Source organism: Phalangium opilio, unplaced genomic scaffold (genome assembly GCF_054372755.1).
Source record: "Phalangium opilio isolate 3A_F unplaced genomic scaffold, DU_Popi_V2 ptg000022l_1, whole genome shotgun sequence".
In the NCBI taxonomy this organism is placed as follows: Eukaryota; Metazoa; Arthropoda; class Arachnida; order Opiliones; family Phalangiidae; genus Phalangium; species Phalangium opilio.
In genome coordinates, this window is record NW_028324154.1 from 870,970 (window position 1) to 886,591 (window position 15,622).

A 15,622-nucleotide genomic window follows, 5' to 3' on the forward strand; every position below is an offset into this window, starting at 1 on the left:
TAACTAAAATAAACGCAATGATCCGTGTTGTTACAGGGGGAATTCGGGTTTGAACCAAAGAGCTCTCGAACTGCAGTCGAATGCTCTACCACTGAGCTATTCCTCCTTGTTCATAACCGTAATGTCTAATTAACTAAAATAAAGGCAATGCTCCGTGCTGTTACAGGATGAACTCGGGTTTGAACCAAGGACCTCTCGATCTGCAGTCGAATGCTCTACCACTGAGCTATTCCCCCTTGTTCATAACCGTAATGTCTAATTAACTAAAATAAAGGCAATGATCAGTGCTGTTACAAGGGAACTCAGTTTGAACAAGGACCTCTCGATCTGCAGTCGAATGCTCTTCAACTGAGCTTTGACCCCTTGTTCATTATCGTAATATCTAATTAACTAAAATAAACGCAATGATCCGTGCTGTTAAAGGGGGAACTCGGGTTTGAACCAAAGAGCTCTCGAACTGCAGTCGAATGCTCTACCACTGAGCTATTCCTCCTTGTTCATAACCGTAATGTCTAATTAACTAAAATAAAGGCAATGATCCGTGCTTTTACAGGGGGAACTCGGGTTTGAACCAAGGACCTTTCGATCTGCAGTCGAATGCTCTACCACAGAGCTATTCCCCCTTGTTCATAGCCGTAATGTCTAATTACGTAAAATAAAGGCAATGATCCGTGCTGTTACAGGGGGCACTCGGGTTGGGTTTGGACCAGGTACCTCTCGATCTGCAGTCGAATGCTCTTCCACTGAGCTATTCCCCCTTGTTCATAACCGTAATGTCTAATTAACTAAAATAAAGGCAATGATCCGTGCTGTTACAGGGGGAACTCGGGTTTGAACCAAAGACCTCTCGATCTGCAGTCGAATGCTCTACCACTGAGCTATTCCTCCCTGTTCATAACCGTAATGTCGAATTAACTAAAATAAAGGCAATGCTCCGTGCTGTTACAGGATGAACTCGGGTTTGAACCAAGGACCTCTCGATCTGCAGTCGAATGCTCTACCACTGAGCTATTCCCCCTTGTTCATAACCGTAATGTCTAATTAACTAAAATAAAGGCAATGATCAGTGCTGTTACAAGGGAACTCAGTTTGAACCAAGGACCTCTCGATCTGCAGTGGAATGCTCCTCCACTGAGCTATTCCCCCTTGTTCATAACCGTAATCTCTAATTAAATTAAATAAAGGCAACGATCAGTGCTGTTACATGGGGAATCGGGTTTGAACCACGGACCTTTCGATCTGCAGTCGAATGATTAACCACTGAGCTATTCCCCCTTGTTCATAACCGTAATGTCTAATTAACTAAAATAAAGGCAATGATACGTGCTGTTACAGGGGGAACTCGGGTTTGAACCAAAGAGCTCTCGATCTGCAGTCGAATGCTCTACCACTGAGCTATTCCTCCTTGTTCATAACCGCAATGTCTAATTAACTAAAATAAAGACAATGATCCGTACTTTTACAGGGGGAACTCGGGTTTGAACCTAGGACCTCTCGATCTGCAGTCGAATGCTCTACCACTTAGCTATTCCCCCTTGTTCATAACCGTAATGTCTAATTAACTAAAATAAAGGCAATGATCCGTGCTGTAACAGGGGGAACTCGGTTTGAACCAAGGACCTCTCGATCTGCAGTCGAATGCTCTACCACTGAGCTATTCCCCCTTGTTCATAACCGTAATGTCTAATTACTTAAAATACAGGCAATGCTCCGTGCTGTTACAGGGTGCACTCGGGTTGGGTTTGGACCAAGTACCTCTCGATCTTCAGTCGAATGCTCTACCACTGTGCTATTCCCCCCTTGTTCATAACCGTAATGTCTAATTAACTAAAATAAAGGCAATGATCCGTGCTTTTACAGGGGGAACTCGGGTTTGAACCAAGGACCTTTCGATCTGCAGTCGAATGCTCTACCACAGAGCTATTTCCCCCTTGTTCATAGCCGTAATGTCTAATTACGTAAAATAAAGGCAATGCTCCGTGCTGTAACAGGGGGAACTCGGGTTTGAACCAAGGACCTCTTGATCTGCAGTCGAATGCTCTTCCACTGAGCTTTTCCCCCTTGTTCATTATCGTAATATCTAATTAACTAAAATAAACGCAATGATCCGTGTTGTTACAGGGGGAATTCGGGTTTGAACCAAAGAGCTCTCGAACTGCAGTCGAATGCTCTACCACTGAGCTATTCCTCCTTGTTCATAACCGTAATGTCTAATTAACTAAAATAAAGGCAATGATCCGTGCTTTTACAGGGGGAACTCGGGTTTGAACCACGGACCTTTCGATCTGCAGTCGAATGCTCTACCACCGAGCTATTCCCCCTTGTTCATAACCGTAATGTCTAATTTCTTAAAATACAGGCAATGCTCCGTGCTGTTACAGGGGGCACTCGGGTTGGGTTTGGACCAAGTACCTCTCGATCTGCAGTCGAATGCTCTACCACTAAGCTATTCCCCCTTGTTCATAACCGTAATGTCTAATTAACTAAAATAAAGGCAATGATCCGTGCTGTTACAGGGGGAACTCGGGTTTGAACCAAAGACCTCTCGATCTGCAGTCGAATGCTCTACCACTGAGCTATTCCTCCTTGTTCATAACCGTAATGTCTAATTAACTAAAATAAAGGCAATGCTCCGTGCTGTTACAGGATGAACTCGGGTTTGAACCAAGGACCTCTCGATCTGCAGTCGAATGCTCTACCACTGAGCTATTCCCCCTTGTTCATAACCGTAACGTCTAATTATGTAAAATAAAGGCAATGCTCCGTGCTGTTACAGGGGGAAATCGGGTTTGGACCAAGTACCTCTCGATCTGCAGTGGAATGCTCTACCACTGAGCTATTCCCCCTTGTTCATAACCGTAATGTCTAATTAACTAAAATAAAGGCAATGATCCGTGCTGTAACAGGGGGAACTCGGGTTTGAACCAAGTACCTCTCGATCTGCAGTCGAATGCTCTTCCACTGAGCTATTCCCCCTTGTTCATAACCGTAATGTCTAATTATGTAAAATAAAGGCAATGCTCCGTGCTGTTACAGGGGGCACTCGGGTTGGGTTTGGACCAAGTACCTCTCGATCTGCAGTCGAATGCTCTACCACTAAGCTATTCCCCCTTGTTCATAACCGTAATGTCTAATTAACTAAAATAAAGGCAATGATCCGTGCTGTTACAGGGGGAACTCGGGTTTGAACCAAAGAGCTCTCGATCTGCAGTCGAATGCTCTACCACTGAGCTATTCCTCATTGTTCATAACCGTAATGTCTAATTAACTAAAATAAAGGCAATGATCCGTGCTTTTACAGGGGAACTCGGGTTTGAACCAAGGACCTTTCGATCTGCAGTCGAATGCTCTACCACAGAGCTATTCCCCCTTGTTCATAGCCGTAATGTCTAATTACGTAAAATAAAGGCAATGCTCCGTGCTGTTACAGGGGGCAATCGGGTTGGGTTTGGACCAGGTACCTCTCGATCTGCAGTCGAATGCTCTTCCACTGAGCTATTCCCCCTTGTTCATAACCGTAATGTCTAATTAACCAAAATAAAGGCAATGATCCGTGCTGTTACAGGGGGAACTCGGGTTTGAACCAAAGACCTCTCGATCTGCAGTCGAATGCTCTACCACTGAGCTATTCCTCCCTGTTCATAACCGTAATGTCGAATTAACTAAAATAAAGGCAATGCTCCGTGCTGTTACAGGATGAACTCGGGTTTGAACCAAGGACCTCTCGATCTGCAGTCGAATGCTCTACCGCTGAGCTATTCCCCCTTGTTCATAACCGTAACGTCTAATTATGTAAAATAAAGGCAATGCTCCGTGCTGTTACAGGGGGAAATTCTAGAGGGTCGGTAGGCCCTTCTAGATAAGATCCCACACCCTCCCGTAATGTTAAATGAAAATTCACAGATTTTTGCCGATTTTCTCATAGGAATAACATGGGGTTTTTGGTGCTCCTGTACATCGAATCATTTAAAAACTACATGGAAGTTAGCTTTCGGAATACTTTAAAATTAACAAGTAACTATTCAAGGTGTGCCTTTTTCAAGTTTCATCAAATTTAATTAAGTCTAAGTATGTTAATTTAATTAAAAATGTAAGTATCTCAAAAGATTATTCTACAGCAGACGACGCTAATTGTTCGTTACTCTACAGTAGACGACGCTAATTTGCCAATTCACCGTCTTGAAACTTTAACTTGATATTTTTCAATAAATATAACACTATATTTATTAAAAACTTCTCTGGCGGGTCTAATTTTCGTTTAATTATGTGTCTCGGTTGAAATTCTATACTTAAGATACCTTTTTAATTTATATTTTAGATGTTAGTTTCGACCAAGGCTTAATTTGCCTTACTTAGGCCATGGATTTATAATAGAAGCTTACGCTTCATGGATATTTCCCTGTAGCCTTCAGTAAGGCATTTTGATTTTTAACACATGTATGTCACAAAAATTCGCGCGGGTGGGGACTGGGGCTGATGACGTAGACATTGAGGCAAACTTTTTTCTAAAAATAATTTCGCGCGCGCTACTCAAAATTAGAACTCGATCACGTGAAAAACTTCAAACCCCCTCTGAATTTGCCTCAAATTCCACGTCACAAACGCGCGTGCCAGGCTGGTACTATTTCAGACGAGGAATAAATGTTGTGCGCGTTTTAAGGTGAGTGAAATATCCAGGAAGCGTAAGCTTCTATTATAAATCCATGCTTAGGCAGACTATTGAGTGAGTCTATGCAATGGGTGATTGTAAAAGCTGGAAGGATAGATGGATCAGTGTTGGAAATAAGGATATTTTTAAAACTGAACCTGTGGCCTAGGTATTTTAATTGAAATAACTGTCCACGGTGCCAATCACTGTAAACGTACAAGGGCAGTGCACGCAATGTCATGGATAATTGCAATCGTAAAGTGGACTATAAAAGATACGGCTTTGATAGTTTAAAAATCGTGGCAGGTTTGTTTTGAAGTTGACTATAAAGCTCGGGTTCTAAAACGAATTGTGAGCCGTATCATATAAGAATTAGTAGAAGTGTAGAACCATTTTTAACCTCGTCCTAGAAGTGAAAAATTTCGCATTTCAGGCAAATATTATTTTATAATAGATAAATACCAATAAAGACTGAAGGAACAGATATTATATAAAAAAGGACTTGGTTTGCCCAAGCCTAAAAAACAAAACGATAAGAGTTTTTTCCAGTTGACTTAAGCGCGGATATTTTATTTTTCTATATAATTTTAAAGACAATCTGTATTTTACTACTCTTTAATTCAATCTCCTGATTTTACTGGTAATGGATTTATTTCCTATAAATTAATTGAAATAAAATATTACTTATCTCAGATTTTTCATGATAAAATTTTTACGAAAATGGAATTGTTGTTGAAAAATCTGAGATAAGATATTTTATTTCAATTAATTTATAGGAAATAAATCCATTACCAGTAAAATCAGGAGATTGAATTAAAGAGTAGTAAAATACAGATTGTCTTTAAAATTATATAGAAAAATAAAATATCCGCGCTTAAGTCAACTGGAAAAAACTCTTATCGTTTTGTTTTTTAGGCTTGGGCAAACCAAGTCCTTTTTTATATAATCGGGTTTGGACCAAGTACCTCTCGATATGCAGTGGAATGCTCTACCACTGAGCTATTCCCCCTTGTTCATAACCGTAATGTCTAATTAACTAAAATAAAGGCAATGATCCGTGCTGTAACAGGGGGAACTCGGGTTTGAACCAAGTACCTCTCGATCTGCAGTCGAATGCTCTTCCACTGAGCTTTCCCCCCTTGTTCATTATCGTACTATCTAATTAACTAAAATCAACGCAATGATCCGTGCTGTTACAGGGGGAACTCGGGTTTGAACCAAAGACCTCTCGATCTGCAGTCGAATACTCTACCACTGAGCTATTCCTCCCTGTTCATAACCGTAATGTCTAATTAACTAAAATAAAGGCAATGCTCCGTGCTGTTACAGGATGAACTCGGGTTTGAACCAAGGACCTCTCGATCTGCAGTCGAATGCTCTACCACTGAGCTATTCCCCCTTGTTCATAACCGTAACGTCTAATTATGTAAAATAAAGGCAATGCTCCGTGCTGTTACAGGGGGAAATCGGGTTTGGACCAAGTACCTCTCGATATGCAGTGGAATGCTCTACCACTGAGCTATTCCCCCTTGTTCATAACCGTAATGTCTAATTAACTAAAATAAAGGCAATGATCCGTGCTGTAACAGGGGGAACTCGGGTTTGAACCAAGTACCTTTCGATCTGCAGTCGAATGCTTTACCACTGAGCTATTCCCCCTTGTTCATAACCGTAATGTCTAATTATGTAAAATAAAGGCAATGCTCCGTGCTGTTACAGGGGGCACTCGGGTTGGGTTTGGACCAAGTACCTCTCGATCTGCAGTCGAATGCTCTACCACTGAGCTATTCCACCTTGTTCATAACCGTAATGTCTAATTAACTAAAATAAAGGCAATGATCCGTGCTGTTACAGGGGGAACTCGGGTTTGAACCAAAGACCTCTCGATCTGCAGTCGAATACTCTACCACTGAGCTATTCCTCCCTGTTCATAACCGTAATGTCTAATTAACTAAAATAAAGGCAATGATCCGTGCTGTTAAAGGGGGAACTCGGGTTTGAACCAAAGAGCTCTCGAACTGCAGTCGAATGCTCTACCACTGAGCTATTCCTCCTTGTTCATAACCGTAATGTCGAATTGACTAAAATAAAGGCAATGCTCCGTGCTGTTACAGGATGAACTCGGGTTTGAACCAAGGACCTCTCGATCTGCAGTCGAATGCTCTACCGCTGAGCTATTCCCCCTTGTTCATAACCGTAACGTCTAATTATGTAAAATAAAGGCAATGCTCCGTGCTGTTACAGGGGGAAATCGGGTTTGGACCAAGTACCTCTCGATATGCAGTGGAATGCTCTACCACTGAGCTATTCCCCCTTGTTCATAACCGTAATGTCTAATTAACTAAAATAAAGGCAATGATCCGTGCTGTAACAGGGGGAACTCGGGTTTGAACCAAGTACCTCTCGATCTGCAGTCGAATGCTCTTCCACTGAGCTTTCCCCCCTTGTTCATTATCGTACTATCTAATTAACTAAAATCAACGCAATGATCCGTGCTGTTACAGGGGGAACTCGGGTTTGAACCAAAGACCTCTCGATCTGCAGTCGAATACTCTACCACTGAGCTATTCCTCCCTGTTCATAACCGTAATGTCTAATTAACTAAAATAAAGGCAATGCTCCGTGCTGTTACAGGATGAACTCGGGTTTGAACCAAGGACCTCTCGATCTGCAGTCGAATGCTCTACCACTGAGCTATTCCCCCTTGTTCATAACCGTAACGTCTAATTATGTAAAATAAAGGCAATGCTCCGTGCTGTTACAGGGGGAAATCGGGTTTGGACCAAGTACCTCTCGATATGCAGTGGAATGCTCTACCACTGAGCTATTCCCCCTTGTTCATAACCGTAATGTCTAATTAACTAAAATAAAGGCAATGATCCGTGCTGTTACAGGGGGAACTCGGGTTTGAACCAAAGACCTCTCGATCTGCAGTCGAATACTCTACCACTGAGCTATTCCTCCCTGTTCATAACCGTAATGTCTAATTAACTAAAATAAAGGCAATGATCCGTGCTGTTACAGGGGGCACTCGGGTTGGGTTTGGACCAAGTACCTCTCGATCTGCAGTCGAATGCTCTACCACTGAGCTATTCCACCTTGTTCATAACCGTAATGTCTAATTAACTAAAATAAAGGCAATGATCCGTGCTGTTACAGGGGGAACTCGGGTTTGAACCAAAGACCTCTCGATCTGCAGTCGAATACTCTACCACTGAGCTATTCCTCCCTGTTCATAACCGTAATGTCTAATTAACTAAAATAAAGGCAATGATCCGTGCTGTTAAAGGGGGAACTCGGGTTTGAACCAAAGAGCTCTCGAACTGCAGTCGAATGCTCTACCACTGAGCTATTCCTCCTTGTTCATAACCGTAATGTCGAATTGACTAAAATAAAGGCAATGCTCCGTGCTGTTACAGGATGAACTCGGGTTTGAACCAAGGACCTCTCGATCTGCAGTCGAATGCTCTACCGCTGAGCTATTCCCCCTTGTTCATAACCGTAACGTCTAATTATGTAAAATAAAGGCAATGCTCCGTGCTGTTACAGGGGGAAATCGGGTTTGGACCAAGTACCTCTCGATATGCAGTGGAATGCTCTACCACTGAGCTATTCCCCCTTGTTCATAACCGTAATGTGTAATTAACTAAAATAAAGGCAATGATCCGTGCTGTAACAGGGGGAACTCGGGTTTGAACCAAGTACCTCTCGATCTGCAGTCGAATGCTCTTCCACTGAGCTTTCCCCCCTTGTTCATTATCGTACTATCTAATTAACTAAAATCAACGCAATGATCCGTGCTGTTACAGTGGGAACTCGGGTTTGAACCAAAGACCTCTCGATCTGCAGTCGAATACTCTACCACTGAGCTATTCCTCCCTGTTCATAACCGTAATGTCTAATTAACTAAAATAAAGGCAATGCTCCGTGCTGTTACAGGATGAACTCGGGTTTGAACCAAGGACCTCTCGATCTGCAGTCGAATGCTCTACCACTGAGCTATTCCCCCTTGTTCATAACCGTAACGTCTAATTATGTAAAATAAAGGCAATGCTCCGTGCTGTTACAGGGGGAAATCGGGTTTGGACCAAGTACCTCTCGATATGCAGTGGAATGCTCTACCACTGAGCTATTCCCCCTTGTTCATAACCGCAATGTCTAATTAACTAAAATAAAGGCAATGATCCGTGCTGTTACAGGGGGAACTCGGGTTTGAACCAAAAGACCTCTCGATCTGCAGTCGAATACTCTACCACTGAGCTATTCCTCCCTGTTCATAACCGTAATGTCTAATTAACTAAAATAAAGGCAATGATCCGTGCTGTTAAAGGGGGAACTCGGGTTTGAACCAAAGAGCTCTCGAACTAAAGTCGAATGCTCTACCACTGAGCTATTCCTCCTTGTTCATAACCGTAATGTCTAATTAACTAAGATAAAGGCAATGATCAGTGCTGTTACAAGGGAACTCAGTTTGAACCAAAGACCTCTCGATCTGCAGTCGAATGCTCTTCCACTGAGCTTTGACCCCTTGTTCATTATCGTAATATCTAATTAACTAAAATAAACGCAATGATCCGTGCTGTTAAAGGGGGAACTCGGGTTTGAACCAAAGAGCTCTCGAACTGCAGTCGAATGCTCTACCACTGAGCTATTCCTCCTTGTTCATAACCGTAATGTCTAATTAACTAAAATAAAGGCAATTCTCCGTGCTGTTACAGGGGGCACTCGGGTTGGGTTTGGACCAAGTACCTCTCGATCTGCAGTCGAATGCTCTACCACTGAGCTATTCCACCTTGTTCATAACCGTAATGTCTAATTAACTAAAATAAAGGCAATGATCAGTGCTGTTACAAGGGAACTCAGTTTGAACCAAGGACCTCTCGATCTGCAGTCGAATGCTCTTCCACTGAGCTTTGACCCCTTGTTCATTATCGTAATATCTAATTAACTAAAATAAACGCAATGATCCGTGCTGTTAAAGGGGGAACTCGGGTTTGAACCAAAGAGCTCTCGAACTGCAGTCGAATGCTCTACCACTGAGCTATTCCTCCTTGTTCATAACCGTAATGTCTAATTAACTAAAATAAAGGCAATGCTCCGTGCTGTTACAGGGGGCACTCGGGTTGGGTTTGGACCAAGTACCTCTCGATCTGCAGTCGAATGCTCTACCACTGAGCTATTCCACCTTGTTCATAACCGTAATGTCTAATTAACTAAGATAAAGGCAATGATCAGTGCTGTTACAAGGGAACTCAGTTTGAACCAAGGACCTCTCGATCTGCAGTCGAATGCTCTTCCACTGAGCTTTGACCCCTTGTTCATTATCGTAATATCTAATTAACTAAAATAAACGCAATGATCCGTGCTGTTAAAGGGGGAACTCGGGTTTGAACCAAAGAGCTCTCGAACTGCAGTCGAATGCTCTACCACTGAGCTATTCCTCCTTGTTCATAACCGTAATGTCTAATTAACTAAAATAAAGGCAATGATCCGTGCTTTTACAGGGGGAACTCGGGTTTGAACCACGGACCTTTCGATCTGCAGTCGAATGCTCTACCACTGAGCTATTCCCCCTTGTTCATAACCGTAATGTCTAATTACTTAAAATACAGGCAATGCTCCGTGCTGTTACAGGGGGCACTCGGGTTGGGTTTGGACCAAGTACCTCTCGATCTGCAGTCGAATGCTCTACCACTGAGCTATTCCCCCTTGTTCATAACCGTAATGTCTAATTAACTAAAATAAAGGCAAGGATCCGTGCTGTTACAGGGGGAACTCGGGTTTGAACCAAAGACCTCTCGATCTGCAGTCGAATGCTCTACCACTGAGCTATTCCTCCCTGTTCATAACCGTAATGTCTAATTAACTAAAATAAAGGCAATGCTCCGTGCTGTTACAGGATGAACTCGGGTTTGAACCAAGGACCTCTCGATCTGCAGTCGAATGCTCTACCACTGAGCTATTCCCCCTTGTTCATAACCGTAACGTCTAATTATGTAAAATAAAGGCAATGCTCCGTGCTGTTACAGGGGGAAATCGGGTTTGGACCAAGTACCTCTCGATATGCAGTGGAATGCTCTACCACTGAGCTATTCCCCCTTGTTCATAACCGTAATGTCTAATTAACTAAAATAAAGGCAATGATCCGTGCTGTAACAGGGGGAACTCGGGTTTGAACCAAGTACCTCTCGATCTGCAGTCGAATGCTCTTCCACTGAGCTTTCCCCCCTTGTTCATTATCGTAATATCTAATTAACTAAAATCAACGCAATGATCCGTGCTGTTACAGGGGGAACTCGGGTTTGAACCAAAGAGCTCTCGATCTGCAGTCGAATGCTCTACCACTGAGCTATTCCTCATTGTTCATAACCGTAATGTCTAATTAACTAAAATAAAGGCAATGATCCGTGCTTTTACAGGGGGAACTCGGGTTTGAACCAAGGACCTTTCGATCTGCAGTCGAATGCTCTACCACAGAGCTATTCCCCCTTGTTCATAACCGTAATGTCTAATTACGTAAAATAAAGGCAATGCTCCGTGCTGTTACAGGGGGCACTCGGGTTGGGTTTGGACCAGGTACCTCTCGATCTGCAGTCGAATGCTCTTCCACTGAGCTATTCCTCCTTGTTCATAACCGTAATGTCTAATTAACTAAAATAAAGGCAATGCTCCGTGCTGTTACAGGATGAACTCTGGTTTGAACCAAAGAGCTCTCGATCTGCAGTCGAATGCTCTACCACTGAGCTATTCCTCCTTGTTTATAACCGTAATGTCTAATTAACTAAAATAAAGGCAATGATCCGTGCTTTTAAAGGGGGAACTCGGGTTTGAACCAAGGACCTCTCGATCTGCAGTGGAATGCTCTACCACTGAGCTATTCCCCCTTGTTCATAACCGTAATGTCTAATTATGTAAAATAAAGGCAATGCTCCGTGCTGTCACAGGATGAACTCTGGTTTGAACCAAGGACCTCTCGATCTGCAGTCGAATGCTCTACCACTGTGCTATTCCCAATTGTTCATAACCTTAATGTCTAATTAACTAAAATAAAGGCAATGATCCGTGCTGTAACAGAGGGAACTCGGGTTTGAACCAAGGACCTCTCGATCTGCAGTCGAATGCTCTTTCACTGAGCTTTTCCCCCTTGTTCATTATCGTAATATCTAATTAACTAAAATAAACGCAATGATCCGTGCTGTTAAAGGGGGAACTCGGTTTTGAACCAAAGAGCTCTCAAACTGCAGTAGAATGCTCTACCACTGAGCTATTCCTCCTTGTTCATAACCGTAATGTCTAATTAACTAAAATAAAGGCAATGATCCGTGCTGTTACAGGGGGAACTCGGGTATGAACCGCGGACCTTTCGATCTGTAGTCGAATGCTCTACCACTGAGCTATTCCTCCTTGTTTATAACCGTAATGTCTAATTAACTAAAATAAAGGCAATGCTCCGTGCTGTTACAGGGGGCACTCGGGTTGGGTTATGACCAAGTACCTCTCGATCTGCAGTCGAATGCTCTACCACCGAGCTATTCCCCCTTGTTCATAACCGTAATGTCTAATTAACTAAAATAAAGGCAATGATCCGTGCTGTTACAGGGGGAACTCGGGTTTGAACCAAAGACCTCTCGATCTGCAGTCGAATGCTCTACCACTGAGCTATTCCCCCTTGTTCATAACCGTAACGTCTAATTATGTAAAATAAAGGCAATGCTCCGTGCTGATACAGGGGGAAATCGGGTTTGGACCAAGTACCTCTCGATCTGCAGTGGAATGCTCTACCACTGAGCTATTCCCCCTTGTTCATAACCGTAATGTCTAATTAACTAAAATAAAGGCAATGATCCGTGCTGTAACAGGGGGAACTCGGGTTTGAACCAAGTACCTCTCGATCTGCAGTCGAATGCTCTTCCACTGAGCTTTTCCCCCTTGTTCATTATCGTAATATCTAATTAACTAAAATCAACGCAATGATCCGTGCTGTTACAGGGGGAACTCGGGTTTGAACCAAGTACCTCTCGATCTGCAGTCGAATGCTCTTCCTCTGAGCTTTTCCCCCTTGTTCATTATCGTAATATCTAATTAACTAAAATCAACGCAATGATCCGTGCTGTTACAGGGGGAACTCGGGTTTGAACCAAGTACCTCTCGATCTGCAGTCGAATGCTCTTCCACTGAGCTATTCCCCCTTGTTCATAACCGTAATGTCTAATTAACTAAAATCAACGCAATGATCCGTGCTGTTACAGGGGGAACTCGGGTTTGAACCAAAGAGCTCTCGATCTGCAGTCGAATGCTCTACCACTGAGCTATTCCTCATTGTTCATAACTGTAATGTCTAATTAACTAAAATAAAGGCAATGATCCGTGCTGTTACAGGGGGAACTCGGGTTTGAACCAAAGACCTCTCGATCTGCAGTCGAATGCTCTACCACTGAGCTATTCCTCCTTGTTCATAACCGTAATGTCTAATTAACTTAAATAAAGGCAATGCTCCGTGCTGTTACAGGATGAACTCGGGTTTGGACCAAGTACCTCTCGATCTGCAGTGGAATGCTCTACCACTGAGCTATTCCCCCTTGTTCATAACCGTAATGTCTAATTAACTAAAACAAAGGCAATGATCCGTGCTGTAACAGGGTGAACTCGGGTTTGAACCAAGTACCTCTCGATCTGCAGTCGAATGCTCTTCCACTGAGCTTTTCCCCCTTGTTCATTATCGTAATATCTAATTAACTAAAATCAACGCAATGATCCGTGCTGTTACAGGGGGCACTCGGGTTGGGTTTGGACCAGGTACCTCTCGATCTGCAGTCGAATGCTCTTCCACTGAGCTATTCCCCCTTGTTCATAACCGTAATGTCTAATTAACTAAAATAAAGGCAATGCTCCGTGCTGTCACAGGATGAACTCTGGTTTGAACCAAGGACCTCTCGAACTGCAGTCGAATGCTCTACCACTGTGCTATTCCCAATTGTTCATAACTTTAATGTCTAATTAACTAAAATAAAGGCAATGATCCGTGCTGTAACAGAGGGAACTCGGGTTTGAACCAAGGACCACTCGATCTGCAGTCGAATGCTCTTTCACTGAGCTTTTCCCCCTTGTTCATTATCGAAATATCTAATTAACTAAAATAAACGCAATGATCCGTGCTGTTAAAGGGGGAACTCGGTTTTGACCCAAAGAGCTCTCAAACTGCAGTCGAATGCTCTACCACTGAGCTATTCCTCCTTGTTCATAACCGTAATGTCTAATTAACTAAAATAAAGGCAATGATCCGTGCTGTTACAGGGGGAACTCGGGTATGAACCGCGGACCTTTCGATCTGCAGTCGAATGCTCTACCACTGAGCTATTCCTCCTTGTTTATAACCGTAATGTCTAATTAACTAAAATAAAGGCAATGCTCCGTGCTGTTACAGGGGGCACTCGGGTTGGGTTATGACCAAGTACCTCTCGATCTGCAGTCGAATGCTCTACCACTGAGCTATTCCCCCTTGTTCATAACCGTAATGTCTAATTAACTAAAATAAAGGCAATGATCTGTGCTGTTACAGGGGGAACTTGGGTTTGAACCAAAGACCTCTCGATCTGCAGTCGAATGCTCTACCACTGAGCTATTCCTCCTTGTTCATAACCGTAATGTCTAATTAACTTAAATAAAGGCAATGCTCCGTGCTGATACAGGGGGAAATCGGGTTTGGACCAAGTACCTCTCGATCTGCAGTGGAATGCTCTACCACTGAGCTATTCCCCCTTGTTCATAACCGTAATGTCTAATTAACTAAAATAAAGGCAATGATCCGTGCTGTAACAGGGGGAACTCGGGTTTGACCCAAGTACCTCTCGATCTGCAGTCGAATGCTCTTCCACTGAGCTTTTCCCCCTTGTTCATTATCGTAATATCTAATTAACTAAAATCAACGCAATGATCCGTGCTGTTACAGGGGGAACTCGGGTTTGAACCAAAGAGCTCTCGATCTGCAGTCGAATGCTCTACCACTGAGCTATTCCTCATTGTTCATAACCATAATGTCTAATTAACTAAAATAAAGGCAATGATCCGTGCTGTTACAGGGGGAACTCGGGTTTGAACCAAAGACCTCTCGATCTGCAGTCGAATGCTCTACCACTGAGCTATTCCTCATTGTTCATAACCGTAATGTCTAATTAACTAAAATAAAGGCAATGATCCGTGCTGTTACAGGATGAACTCGGGTTTGAACCAAGGACCTCTCGATCTGCAGTCGAATGCTCTACCACTGAGCTACTCCCCCTTGTTCATAACCGTAACGTCTAATTATGTAAAATAAAGGCAATGCTCCGTGCTGTTACAGGGGGAAATCGGGTTTGGACCAAGTACCTCTCGATCTGCAGTGGAATGCTCTACCACTGAGCTATTCCCCCTTGTTCATAACCGTAACGTCTAATTATGTAAAATAAAGGCAATGCTCCGTGCTGTTACAGGGGGAAATCGGGTTTGGACCAAGTACCTCTCGATCTGCAGTGGAATGCTCTACCACTGAGCTATTCCCCCTTGTTCATAACCGTAATGTCTAATTAACTAAAATAAAGGCAATGATCCGTGCTGTAACAGGGGGAACTCGGGTTTGAACCAAGTACCTCTCGATCTGCAGTCGAATGCTCTACCACTGAGCTATTCCCCCTTGTTCATAACCGTAATGTCTAATTATGTAAAATAAAGGCAATGCTCCGTGCTGTTACAGGGGGCACTCGGGTTGGGTTTGGACCAAGTACCTCTCGATTTGCAGTCGAATGCTCTACCACTGAGCTATTCCACCTTGTTCATAACCGTAATATCTAATTAACTAAAAAAAAGGCAATGATCAGTGCTGTTACAAGGGAACTCAGTTTGAACCAAGGACCTCTCGATCTGCAGTCGAATGCTCTTCCACTGAGCTTTGACCCCTTGTTCATTATCGTAATATCTAATTAACTAAAATAAACGCAA

At 43.1% G+C, this 15,622-nt stretch overlaps 3 non-coding genes across 3 annotated transcripts; all 3 read right to left on the reverse strand.

Annotated features, from left to right (window-relative positions):
- Nucleotides 1-11,980: 11,980 nt before the first annotated feature.
- Nucleotides 11,981-12,052, reverse strand: TRNAC-ACA (transfer RNA cysteine (anticodon ACA)). Its single transcript has one exon. It is a non-coding gene; the product is annotated as a tRNA-Cys (tRNA).
- A 193-nt stretch (nt 12,053-12,245) lies between these two features.
- Nucleotides 12,246-12,317, reverse strand: TRNAC-GCA (transfer RNA cysteine (anticodon GCA)). The gene has a single exon. It is a non-coding gene; the product is annotated as a tRNA-Cys (tRNA).
- Nucleotides 12,318-15,245: 2,928 nt separating this feature from the next.
- On the reverse strand, nt 15,246-15,317 carry TRNAC-GCA (transfer RNA cysteine (anticodon GCA)). Its single transcript has one exon. It is a non-coding gene; the product is annotated as a tRNA-Cys (tRNA).
- Nucleotides 15,318-15,622: the final 305 nt, after the last annotated feature.